This window comes from Phalangium opilio, unplaced genomic scaffold (genome assembly GCF_054372755.1).
Source record: "Phalangium opilio isolate 3A_F unplaced genomic scaffold, DU_Popi_V2 ptg000360l_1, whole genome shotgun sequence".
NCBI lineage: Eukaryota > Metazoa > Arthropoda > Arachnida > Opiliones > Phalangiidae > Phalangium > Phalangium opilio.
The window spans coordinates 2136483-2147116 of NW_028324230.1; the positions used below are offsets into that span (position 1 = coordinate 2136483).

The following is a 10634-nucleotide window of genomic DNA, read 5'->3' on the forward strand; positions in this document are numbered from 1 at the left end:
TTTAATATAAAATATGAACGAGTTATTGTTTTTCTTTGAATAAAACAATCAAAATCAGGAATAAATAAATATATAAATAAAAAAATAAATAAACAAGTAGATCAAAGATGGCTACACACTGCCATTAAGTATATGAATTTTAAGTTTTTTGATTGAATATCGTTACATTTGCTTGAATTAAAGCAAAAAGTATAAAAATAATGGTTTCAGTGTGGAAAAACTTTGGGTTTTTACGTTACATTAGAGATCCCACAACACCGCTCCCGGATGGGCTCGAACCACCAACCTTTCGGTTAACAGCCGAACGCGCTAACCATTGCGCCACGGAAGCCCAAATATTAAATGTTCGTCAGTTATTGTGGAAAAACTATGACATTTTACGATACATCTGAGACCTCACAACACCGCTTTCGGGTGGGTTCGAACCACCAACCTTTCGGTTAAAAGCCGAACGCGCTAACCATTGCGCCACGGAAGCCCAAATATTAAATGGTCGTCAGGTATTGTGGAAAAACCTCGACTTTTTACTTCACATCTGAGACATCACAACACCGCTCATGGGTACGCTCGAACCACCAACCTTTTGAATAACAGTTGAGCGCGCTAACCATTGCGCCACGGAAGCACAGAAATTAAATGTTCGTCAGGTATTGTGGAAAAACTCTGACTTTTTACGTCACATCTGAGACCTCACAACACCGCTCCCGGATGGGCACGAACCACCAACCTTTCGGTTCATAGCCGAACGCGCTAACCAATGCGGCACGGAAACCCAAAAATTAAATGGTTGTCAGGTATTGTGGAAAAACTTTGGTTTTTACGTTACATTTGAGATCCCACAACACCGGTCCCGGGTGGGCTCGAACCACCACTTTCAATGAGTGTTTTATAGGGAATTAAGCTGAATTCGGTCAAAAATTTCTCCAGAAAAAAATGCATTCAAAAAAGTACCGAAAAAATCGCAGGTTTTTCTTCTTCAAGACACAAAATCCGTGAATACGATTTCTTATTGAAAATTGAATTTTAACAGTTTTTTGAATGAATATCGTTACATTGCTTGAATTAAAGCAAAAAGAATAAAAATAATGGTTTCAATGAATATATTTGAAAATAGTGAAGAATTACTCAAAGTATGCTTCTTTGGCCGTGAAACGTCGATTTTGAAAATGTTATTAAAAATCGAGGTAAATTTTTAATTATTGTTCAATCGAGATGAAATCACTTTCAATGAGTGTTTTATAGGGAATTAAGCTGAATTCGGTCAAAAATTTCTCCAGAAAAAAATGCATTCAAAAGTGTACCGAAAAAATCGCATGTTTTTCTTCAAGATACAAAATCCGTGACAACGATTTCTTATTGAAAAATTGAATTTTAACAGTTTTTTGAATGAATATCGTTACATTTGCTTGAATTAAAGCAAAAAGTATAAAAATAATGGTTTCAGCGGTTATATTTGAAAATAGTGAAGAAATACTCAAAATATGCTTCTTTGGCCGTGAAACGTCGATTTTGAAAATGTTATTAAAAATCGAGGTACATTTTTATTTATTGTTCAATCGAGATAAAATCACTTTTAATGAGTGTTTTATAGGGAATTAAGCTGAATTCGGTCAAAAATTTCTCCAGAAAAAAATGCATTCAAAAAAGTACCGAAAAAATCGCATGTTTTTCTTCTTCAAGATACAAAATCCGTGACAACGATTTCTTATTGAAAAATTTAATTTTAACAGTTTTTTGATTGAATATCGTTACATTTGCTTGAATTAAAGCAAAAAGTATAAAAATAATGGTTTCAGTGAACATATTTGAAAATAGTGAAGAAATACTCAAAGTATGCTTCTTTGGCCGTGAAACGTCGATTTTGAAAATGTTATTAAAAATCGAGGTACATTTTTATTTATTGTTCAATCGAGATGAAATCACTTTTAATGAGTGTTTTATAGGAAATTAAGCTGAATTCGGTCAAAAATTTCTCCAGAAAAAAATGCATTCAAAAAAGTACCGAAAAAATCGCAAGTTTTTCTTCTTCAAGATACAAAATCCGTGACAACGATTTCTTATTGAAAAATTTAATTTTAACAGTTTTTTGATTGAATATCGTTACATTTGCTTGAATTAAAGCAAAAAGTATAAAAATAATGGTTTCAGTGAACATATTTGAAAATAGTGAAGAAATACTCAAAGTATGCTTCTTTGGCCGTGAAACGTCGATTTTGAAAATGTTATTAAAAATCGAGGTACATTTTTATTTATTGTTCAATCGAGATGAAATCACTTTTAATGAGTGTTTTATAGGGAATCAAGCTGAATTCGGTCAAAAATTTCTCCAGAAAAAAATGCATTCAAAAAAGTACCGAAAAAATCGCATGTTTTTCTTCTTCAAGATACAAAATCCGTGACAACGATTTCTTATTGAAAAATTGAATTTTAACCGTTTTCAAAGTTTCAAAGTTTATTTGGCATAGTTTAGTACAAAAGCTCATGAGGAGGGACCAAGTCTTCAAGCGACTTATTTCCCTCCTTAAATTTCTTAAGATTAACGTCAATTGGACAACAAAATTAGATAAAGAACATTAAAAGAGAATAACCATAAAAAAATAATATAAATTAAAATTTAAATAAAGTTTTGCAAATACATGGATATAGTTTAATATCTTTTGTAAAGCATGACTTTTTTACTTCGTTTAATATAAAATATGAACGAGTTATTGTTTTTCTTTGAATAAAACAATCAAAATCAGGAATAAATAAATATATAAATAAAAAAATAAATAAACAAGTAGATCAAAGATGGCTACACACTGCCATTAAGTATATGAATTTTAAGTTTTTTGATTGAATATCGTTACATTTGCTTGAATTAAAGCAAAAAGTATAAAAATAATGGTTTCAGTGTGGAAAAACTTTGGGTTTTTACGTTACATTAGAGATCCCACAACACCGCTCCCGGATGGGCTCGAACCACCAACCTTTCGGTTAACAGCCGAACGCGCTAACCATTGCGCCACGGAAGCCCAAATATTAAATGTTCGTCAGTTATTGTGGAAAAACTATGACATTTTACGATACATCTGAGACCTCACAACACCGCTTTCGGGTGGGTTCGAACCACCAACCTTTCGGTTAAAAGCCGAACGCGCTAACCATTGCGCCACGGAAGCCCAAATATTAAATGGTCGTCAGGTATTGTGGAAAAACCTCGACTTTTTACTTCACATCTGAGACATCACAACACCGCTCATGGGTACGCTCGAACCACCAACCTTTTGAATAACAGTTGAGCGCGCTAACCATTGCGCCACGGAAGCACAGAAATTAAATGTTCGTCAGGTATTGTGGAAAAACTCTGACTTTTTACGTCACATCTGAGACCTCACAACACCGCTCCCGGATGGGCACGAACCACCAACCTTTCGGTTCATAGCCGAACGCGCTAACCAATGCGGCACGGAAACCCAAAAATTAAATGGTTGTCAGGTATTGTGGAAAAACTTTGGTTTTTACGTTACATTTGAGATCCCACAACACCGGTCCCGGGTGGGCTCGAACCACCACTTTCAATGAGTGTTTTATAGGGAATTAAGCTGAATTCGGTCAAAAATTTCTCCAGAAAAAAATGCATTCAAAAAAGTACCGAAAAAATCGCAGGTTTTTCTTCTTCAAGACACAAAATCCGTGAATACGATTTCTTATTGAAAATTGAATTTTAACAGTTTTTTGAATGAATATCGTTACATTGCTTGAATTAAAGCAAAAAGAATAAAAATAATGGTTTCAATGAATATATTTGAAAATAGTGAAGAATTACTCAAAGTATGCTTCTTTGGCCGTGAAACGTCGATTTTGAAAATGTTATTAAAAATCGAGGTAAATTTTTAATTATTGTTCAATCGAGATGAAATCACTTTCAATGAGTGTTTTATAGGGAATTAAGCTGAATTCGGTCAAAAATTTCTCCAGAAAAAAATGCATTCAAAAGTGTACCGAAAAAATCGCATGTTTTTCTTCAAGATACAAAATCCGTGACAACGATTTCTTATTGAAAAATTGAATTTTAACAGTTTTTTGAATGAATATCGTTACATTTGCTTGAATTAAAGCAAAAAGTATAAAAATAATGGTTTCAGCGGTTATATTTGAAAATAGTGAAGAAATACTCAAAATATGCTTCTTTGGCCGTGAAACGTCGATTTTGAAAATGTTATTAAAAATCGAGGTACATTTTTATTTATTGTTCAATCGAGATAAAATCACTTTTAATGAGTGTTTTATAGGGAGTTAAGCTGAATTCGGTCAAAAATTTCTCCAGAAAAAAATGCATTCAAAAAAGTACCGAAAAAATAGCATGTTTTTCTTCTTCAAGATACAAAATCCGTGACAACGATTTCTTATTGAAAAATTTAATTTTAACAGTTTTTTGATTGAATATCGTTACATTTGCTTGAATTAAAGCAAAAAGTATAAAAATAATGGTTTCAGTGAACATATTTGAAAATAGTGAAGAAATACTCAAAGTATGCTTCTTTGGCCGTGAAACGTCGATTTTGAAAATGTTATTAAAAATCGATTTACATTTTTATTTATTGTTCAATCGAGATAAAATCACTTTTAATGAGTGTTTTATAGGGAATTAAGCTGAATTCGGTCAAAAATTTCTCCAGAAAAAAATGCATTCAAAAAAGTACCGAAAAAATCGCATGTTTTTCTTCTTCAAGATACAAAATCCGTGACAACGATTTCTTATTGAAAAATTTAATTTTAACAGTTTTTTGATTGAATATCGTTACATTTGCTTGAATTAAAGCAAAAAGTATAAAAATAATGGTTTCAGTGAACATATTTGAAAATAGTGAAGAAATACTCAAAGTATGCTTCTTTGGCCGTGAAACGTCGATTTTGAAAATGTTATTAAAAATCGAGGTACATTTTTATTTATTGTTCAATCGAGATGAAATCACTTTTAATGAGTGTTTTATAGGAAATTAAGCTGAATTCGGTCAAAAATTTCTCCAGAAAAAAATGCATTCAAAAAAGTACCGAAAAAATCGCAAGTTTTTCTTCTTCAAGATACAAAATCCGTGACAACGATTTCTTATTGAAAAATTTAATTTTAACAGTTTTTTGATTGAATATCGTTACATTTGCTTGAATTAAAGCAAAAAGTATAAAAATAATGGTTTCAGTGAACATATTTGAAAATAGTGAAGAAATACTCAAAGTATGCTTCTTTGGCCGTGAAACGTCGATTTTGAAAATGTTATTAAAAATCGAGGTACATTTTTATTTATTGTTCAATCGAGATGAAATCACTTTTAATGAGTGTTTTATAGGGAATTAAGCTGAATTCGGTCAAAAATTTCTCCAGAAAAAAATGCATTCAAAAAAGTACCGAAAAAATCGCATGTTTTTCTTCTTCAAGATACAAAATCCGTGACAACGATTTCTTATTGAAAAATTGAATTTTAACCGTTTTCAAAGTTTCAAAGTTTCAAAGTTTATTTGGCATAGTTTAGTACAAAAGCTCATGAGGAGGGACCAAGTCTTCAAGCGACTTATTTCCCTCCTTAAATTTCTTAAGATTAACGTCAATTGGACAACAAAATTAGATAAAGAACATTAAAAGAGAATAACCATAAAAAAATAATATAAATTAAAATTTAAATAAAGTTTTGCAAATACATGGATATAGTTTAATATCTTTTGTAAAGCATGACTTTTTTACTTCGTTTAATATAAAATATGAACGAGTTATTGTTTTTCTTTGAATAAAACAATCAAAATCAGGAATAAATAAATATATAAATAAAAAAATAAATAAACAAGTAGATCAAAGATGGCTACACACTGCCATTAAGTATATGAATTTTAAGTTTTTTGATTGAATATCGTTACATTTGCTTGAATTAAAGCAAAAAGTATAAAAATAATGGTTTCAGTGTGGAAAAACTTTGGGTTTTTACGTTACATTAGAGATCCCACAACACCGCTCCCGGATGGGCTCGAACCACCAACCTTTCGGTTAACAGCCGAACGCGCTAACCATTGCGCCACGGAAGCCCAAATATTAAATGTTCGTCAGTTATTGTGGAAAAACTATGACATTTTACGTTACATCTGAGACCTCACAACACCGCTTTCGGGTGGGTTCGAACCACCAACCTTTCGGTTAAAAGCCGAACGCGCTAACCATTGCGCCACGGAAGCCCAAATATTAAATGGTCGTCAGGTATTGTGGAAAAACCTCGACTTTTTACTTCACATCTGAGACATCACAACACCGCTCATGGGTACGCTCGAACCACCAACCTTTTGAATAACAGTTGAGCGCGCTAACCATTGCGCCACGGAAGCACAGAAATTAAATGTTCGTCAGGTATTGTGGAAAAACTCTGACTTTTTACGTCACATCTGAGACCTCACAACACCGCTCCCGGATGGGCACGAACCACCAACCTTTCGGTTCATAGCCGAACGCGCTAACCAATGCGGCACGGAAACCCAAAAATTAAATGGTTGTCAGGTATTGTGGAAAAACTTTGGTTTTTACGTTACATTTGAGATCCCACAACACCGGTCCCGGGTGGGCTCGAACCACCACTTTCAATGAGTGTTTTATAGGGAATTAAGCTGAATTCGGTCAAAAATTTCTCCAGAAAAAAATGCATTCAAAAAAGTACCGAAAAAATCGCAGGTTTTTCTTCTTCAAGACACAAAATCCGTGAATACGATTTCTTATTGAAAATTGAATTTTAACAGTTTTTTGAATGAATATCGTTACATTGCTTGAATTAAAGCAAAAAGTATAAAAATAATGGTTTCAATGAATATATTTGAAAATAGTGAAGAATTACTCAAAGTATGCTTCTTTGGCCGTGAAACGTCGATTTTGAAAATGTTATTAAAAATCGAGGTAAATTTTTAATTATTGTTCAATCGAGATGAAATCACTTTCAATGAGTGTTTTATAGGGAATTAAGCTGAATTCGGTCAAAAATTTCTCCAGAAAAAAATGCATTCAAAAGTGTACCGAAAAAATCGCATGTTTTTCTTCTTCAAGATACAAAATCCGTGACAACGATTTCTTATTGAAAAATTGAATTTTAACAGTTTTTTGAATGAATATCGTTACATTTGCTTGAATTAAAGCAAAAAGTATAAAAATAATGGTTTCAGCGGTTATATTTGAAAATAGTGAAGTAATACTCAAAATATGCTTCTTTGGCCGTGAAACGTCGATTTTGAAAATGTTATTAAAAATCGAGGTACATTTTTATTTATTGTTCAATCGAGATAAAATCACTTTTAATGAGTGTTTTATAGGGAATTAAGCTGAATTCGGTCAAAAATTTCTCCAGAAAAAAATGCATTCAAAAAAGTACCGAAAAAATCGCATGTTTTTCTTCTTCAAGATACAAAATCCGTGACAACGATTTCTTATTGAAAAATTTAATTTTAACAGTTTTTTGATTGAATATCGTTACATTTGCTTGAATTAAAGCAAAAAGTATAAAAATAATGGTTTCAGTGAACATATTTGAAAATAGTGAAGAAATACTCAAAGTATGCTTCTTTGGCCGTGAAACGTCGATTTTGAAAATGTTATTAAAAATCGAGGTACATTTTTATTTATTGTTCAATCGAGATAAAATCACTTTCAATGAGTGTTTTATAGGGAATTAAGCTGAATTCGGTCAAAAATTTCTCCAGAAAAAAATGCATTCAAAAGTGTACCGAAAAAATCGCATGTTTTTCTTCTTCAAGATACAAAATCCGTGACAACGATTTCTTATTGAAAAATTGAATTTTAACAGTTTTTTGAATGAATATCGTTACATTTGCTTGAATTAAAGCAAAAAGTATAAAAATAATGGTTTCAGCGGTTATATTTGAAAATAGTGAAGTAATACTCAAAATATGCTTCTTTGGCCGTGAAACGTCGATTTTGAAAATGTCATTAAAAATCGAGGTACATTTTTATTTATTGTTCAATCGAGATAAAATCACTTTTAATGAGTGTTTTATAGGGAATTAAGCTGAATTCGGTCAAAAATTTCTCCAGAAAAAAATGCATTCAAAAAAGTACCGAAAAAATCGCATGTTTTTCTTCTTCAAGATACAAAATCCGTGACAACGATTTCTTATTGAAAAATTTAATTTTAACAGTTTTTTGATTGAATATCGTTACATTTGCTTGAATTAAAGCAAAAAGTATAAAAATAATGGTTTCAGTGAACATATTTGAAAATAGTGAAGAAATACTCAAAGTATGCTTCTTTGGCCGTGAAACGTCGATTTTGAAAATGTTATTAAAAATCGAGGTACATTTTTATTTATTGTTCAATCGAGATAAAATCACTTTTAATGAGTGTTTTATAGGGAATTAAGCTGAATTCGGTCAAAAATTTCTCCAGAAAAAAATGCATTCAAAAAAGTACCGAAAAAATCGCATGTTTTTCTTCTTCAAGATACAAAACCCGTGACAACGATTTCTTATTGAAAAATTTAATTTTAACAGTTTTTTGATTGAATATCGTTACATTTGCTTGAATTAAAGCAAAAAGTATAAAAATAATGGTTTCAGTGAACATATTTGAAAATAGTGAAGAAATACTCAAAGTATGCTTCTTTGGCCGTGAAACGTCGATTTTGAAAATGTTATTAAAAATCGAGGTACATTTTTATTTATTGTTCAATCGAGATGAAATCACTTTTAATGAGTGTTTTATAGGAAATTAAGCTGAATTCGGTCAAAAATTTCTCCAGAAAAAAATGCATTCAAAAAAGTACCGAAAAAATCGCAAGTTTTTCTTCTTCAAGATACAAAATCCGTGACAACGATTTCTTATTGAAAAATTTAATTTTAACAGTTTTTTGATTGAATATCGTTACATTTGCTTGAATTAAAGCAAAAAGTATAAAAATAATGGTTTCAGTGAACATATTTGAAAATAGTGAAGAAATACTCAAAGTATGCTTCTTTGGCCGTGAAACGTCGATTTTGAAAATGTTATTAAAAATCGAGGTACATTTTTATTTATTGTTCAATCGAGATGAAATCACTTTTAATGAGTGTTTTATAGGGAATTAAGCTGAATTCGGTCAAAAATTTCTCCAGAAAAAAATGCATTCAAAAAAGTACCGAAAAAATCGCATGTTTTTCTTCTTCAAGATACAAAATCCGTGACAACGATTTCTTATTGAAAAATTGAATTTTAACAGTTTTCAAAGTTTCAAAGTTTCAAAGTTTATTTGGCATAGTTTAGTACAAAAGCTCATGAGGAGGGACCAAGTCTTCAAGCGACATATTTCCCTCCTTAAATTTCTTAAGATTAACGTCAATTGGACAACAAAATTAGATAAAGAACATTAAAAGAGAATAACCATAAAAAAATAATATAAATTAAAATTTAAATAAAGTTTTGCAAATACATGGGTATAGTTTAATATCTTTTGTAAAGCATGACTTTTTTACTTCGTTTAATATAAAATATGAACGAGTTATTGTTTTTCTTTGAATAAAACAATCAAAATCAGGAATAAATAAATATATAAATAAAAAAATAAATAAACAAGTAGATCAAAGATGGCTACACACTGCCATTAAGTATATGAATTTTAAGTTTTTTGATTGAATATCGTTACATTTGCTTGAATTAAAGCAAAAAGTATAAAAATAATGGTTTCAGTGTGGAAAAACTTTGGGTTTTTACGTTACATTAGAGATCCCACAACACCGCTCCCGGATGGGCTCGAACCACCAACCTTTCGGTTAACAGCCGAACGCGCTAACCATTGCGCCACGGAAGCCCAAATATTAAATGTTCGTCAGTTATTGTGGAAAAACTATGACATTTTACGTTACATCTGAGACCTCACAACACCGCTTTCGGGTGGGTTCGAACCACCAACCTTTCGGTTAAAAGCCGAACGCGCTAACCATTGCGCCACGGAAGCCCAAATATTAAATGGTCGTCAGGTATTGTGGAAAAACCTCGACTTTTTACTTCACATCTGAGACATCACAACACCGCTCATGGGTACGCTCGAACCACCAACCTTTTGAATAACAGTTGAGCGCGCTAACCATTGCGCCACGGAAGCACAGAAATTAAATGTTCGTCAGGTATTGTGGAAAAACTCTGACTTTTTACGTCACATCTGAGACCTCACAACACCGCTCCCGGATGGGCACGAACCACCAACCTTTCGGTTCATAGCCGAACGCGCTAACCAATGCGGCACGGAAACCCAAAAATTAAATGGTTGTCAGGTATTGTGGAAAAACTTTGGTTTTTACGTTACATTTGAGATCCCACAACACCGGTCCCGGGTGGGCTCGAACCACCACTTTCAATGAGTGTTTTATAGGGAATTAAGCTGAATTCGGTCAAAAATTTCTCCAGAAAAAAATGCATTCAAAAAAGTACCGAAAAAATCGCAGGTTTTTCTTCTTCAAGACACAAAATCCGTGAATACGATTTCTTATTGAAAATTGAATTTTAACAGTGTTTTGAATGAATATCGTTACATTGCTTGAATTAAAGCAAAAAGTATAAAAATAATGGTTTCAATGAATATATTTGAAAATAGTGAAGAATTACTCAAAGTATGCTTCTTTGGCCGTGAAACGTCGA

The 10634-nt window shown here is 31.9% G+C and overlaps 4 non-coding genes across 4 annotated transcripts; all 4 read right to left on the reverse strand.

Moving 5' to 3' along the window:
* Window positions 1-405: 405 nt before the first annotated feature.
* Window positions 406-478, reverse strand: TRNAK-UUU (transfer RNA lysine (anticodon UUU)). The gene has a single exon. It is a non-coding gene; the product is annotated as a tRNA-Lys (tRNA).
* A 2610-nt stretch (window positions 479-3088) lies between these two features.
* TRNAK-UUU (transfer RNA lysine (anticodon UUU)) lies at window positions 3089-3161 on the reverse strand. The gene has a single exon. It is a non-coding gene; the product is annotated as a tRNA-Lys (tRNA).
* A 2970-nt stretch (window positions 3162-6131) lies between these two features.
* Window positions 6132-6204, reverse strand: TRNAK-UUU (transfer RNA lysine (anticodon UUU)). The gene has a single exon. It is a non-coding gene; the product is annotated as a tRNA-Lys (tRNA).
* A 3677-nt stretch (window positions 6205-9881) lies between these two features.
* TRNAK-UUU (transfer RNA lysine (anticodon UUU)) lies at window positions 9882-9954 on the reverse strand. Its single transcript has one exon. It is a non-coding gene; the product is annotated as a tRNA-Lys (tRNA).
* Between the last annotated feature and the right edge of the window lie 680 nt (window positions 9955-10634).